Here is a 2,500-nt window from a genome sequence, read left to right as displayed (position 1 = left end):
GGGGGCCGCGCTGCGAGTCGGCCGGGCCGGGGGCGGCGGGGGGCGGCGGGGGGGGGGGGGCGCGCTGGGAGGAAGGAGGAGGGCCTCCGGCCACCGCGGCCGCCGGTAGCGGCCCCCCCGGGTAGGGATGGCCATGGGCCCCGGGCTCCGGGCCCGAGGGTTCTCGGTCGGAGAGCCGGGCGGGGGTTTAAAGACTCGGGCGGCCCGATGCGACCCGGGGGGCAGCCGGGCGTGCTGCCGGAGGGGCCGGGGGGTCGGCGCGCGCGGGCGCCGCACCCCCCCATGCCCGCCGGCGCGGCCCGTGCATGCCCCGCGGGCAGCCGGGACGGAGAGGGGTACCCTGCCCCCTCTCTCCGCGGTCTGGTCTCGGCGGAGAGACGCCGCGCGGTCGGCTTGCGCCGGCCTGCCTCGAACGCGCGACCCCGGCGCGAGCGCGTGCTCGCCGCCGGGACGGCGAGCCCCCACCGCGGGTGGTGCGGACGCCGAGCCCCAGCGCATCCCTTCTCCTCCCTGGCCGGTGCTCTCAGTCTCCCGCCGTGGCCGTCGGCGGCACCCTTCCTTCCCTCCCCCCCCCGCCCTGCCCCGGCACTCCGCCATCCGGCGCGCCTGCCTCGCTCTGCCCGACCCGGCTTCGCTGGGCGGCAGGCGGGCGGCGGGCGGGCGGGCGGGGGCGGCCCCTCCCGGTCTCCGCGTGGAGGCGGGGAGAGCGGGCGCCGTTCCCCGTCCGTCCCGCCTCGCCCGTCTGCCTGCCGCCAGGCGTCTGCCCGCGGAAGGGACGGGCGAGTGCGTGGCGTCGCTCGGGAGGCTGCGTGTGTGCAGGCGGGTGTTGGGTGCCGTCTCCGGGGCGGCGGAGCTGGAGGCCGGTGAGGCGAGCGAAGGAGCTCGGAAGCGTGCGGCTGGCGGGTCGCGGGCGCGCGGGCAGCGGGTGGCGCCGCTCCCAGCGGCGGCCGGGCTCCGACGCCGGGGCTCCGCGGGGACCCACACCCCGGTCCCTGAGGCAGGTGGCGCGGCTGGCGCGCCGCTCCCTGCTGGGCCAGGCCGAGCCGGGCGCCTGGGCCGGACTCGAAGCGAGAAAGGGGTTGTCCCAGGTCGGGAGCGAGGGCTCCCCGCCCCTCTCGTTCGGGTCTGTTCTCCCCCCCCCCACCCCTTTTTTTTTCCCTCTGTGCTTGTACGGTCAGTGAGGCGTGCCCTCTCTCTCCGCTGTCCCTTGCTCAGCAGCCGGCGTCGGCGTGAGGAGGGAGGCAGAGCGGATGGGGGCCCTCAGGGGGCTGCGAAAGCTGCCCGGTCCCCCCGCGCGCGCGGTGGGGACCGAAACCGAGACAACTCTTAGCGGTGGATCACTCGGCTCGTGCGTCGATGAAGAACGCAGCTAGCTGCGAGAATTAATGTGAATTGCAGGACACATTGATCATCGACACTTCGAACGCACTTGCGGCCCCGGGTTCCTCCCGGGGCTACGCCTGTCTGAGCGTCGCTTGACGGTCAATCGTCACCCCCATTGCCGCGTTGGCGCAGCGGTGTGCCGCCCCTCGGGGGGGGGCCGGGGGGGGCGGCGGCGGCGGCGAGTCGGTGGGGGGGCGGCGGCGGCGGTGAGTCGGCGGCGGCGGCGGAGCCGGGACCACCGGTGCGTGCACCGGTGGCCCCGGTCTTCCGGCTGGCCTGCCTGCCCGGCTCCGGCCGACCGTCCGCCTCCACCGTCCGCGGCCGGCGTGCCTTGCCCTGCCCTCCCTCCCCTCCGAGCCCGGTGGCCACCGCTGCCCTGCGCGGTGTGTGCGGTGTGGCGCGGCTGGGGCGCCTCGCAGGCCCGCGCCGCCGGGGAGAGGGGGTGCCTCTCCTCCCCGTGTGGGCCCGGGCCTTCGTCCCCCTAAGTGCAGACTCGGGAAACCCCCGCTCCCGGAGCGCCCGCTGTGCGGAGTTCGTCCCGCCGGGCCCCCAGGTTCGGTCGGTCGCGGTGGCCCGGCACCTGCCGCCGCCGCCCGCCGCCACCGCCAGTGCCCGCCGTACGACGGCTCTCCTCCACCACTCTCCCGGTGGTGCGCTGGTCCCCCGTTCCCCTCCGGCGGGGGGGGACGGCCGGCTGCCTTTCTTCCCCTCCCCTTGCCCTCTCCCTGCCCCGACTGCTGCCGCTTCGGCGCCCGCCGAGCCCCCTCTGCCCCCCCCCCGCGGCGCACCCGCGTCCGTAGTGCGTGCCGAGCCACTTCCACCCGCCGGCTGGCGTCAGCCGCGGCGTTGCGTTGAGGCCGGCAGCGACGGCGCGCGGGTGTCTCCGCGGGGCGGTGGTGTGGGGCAAGCGCGGGCGGCGCCGTTCGGTGGCGAGACGGGGGAGGGGGGGGGGCAGAAAGGGGGGGGGGGAGGGGCGCTGCCGCGCCGTCGTCCCGTGCCGGGGCGAGAGCGGAGGTCAGCGGCCGGGGAGGAGGAGCCAGCCGCGGCCGGTGGAGGGGCTGTGCGCGAGTGTGCGAGTGGGCGAGCGAGCGTTTGGGAGCCGGGCCCGGGGGAGGTG

General features: G+C 77.8%; 1 non-coding gene across 1 annotated transcript; it reads left to right on the top strand.

The window, feature by feature from the left end:
• The first annotated feature begins 1,321 nt into the window (after nt 1-1,321).
• Nucleotides 1,322-1,474, top strand: LOC138063432 (5.8S ribosomal RNA). Its single transcript, XR_011137033.1, has one exon. It is a non-coding gene; the product is annotated as a 5.8S ribosomal RNA (ribosomal RNA).
• The last annotated feature ends 1,026 nt before the right edge of the window (nt 1,475-2,500 follow it).

Source organism: Struthio camelus, chromosome 31 (assembly GCF_040807025.1).
Source record: "Struthio camelus isolate bStrCam1 chromosome 31, bStrCam1.hap1, whole genome shotgun sequence".
Classification (NCBI taxonomy): Eukaryota; Metazoa; Chordata; class Aves; order Struthioniformes; family Struthionidae; genus Struthio; species Struthio camelus.
Note: the sequence above shows the minus strand (reverse complement) of the source record. Positions and strands in the feature narration are given on the sequence as shown.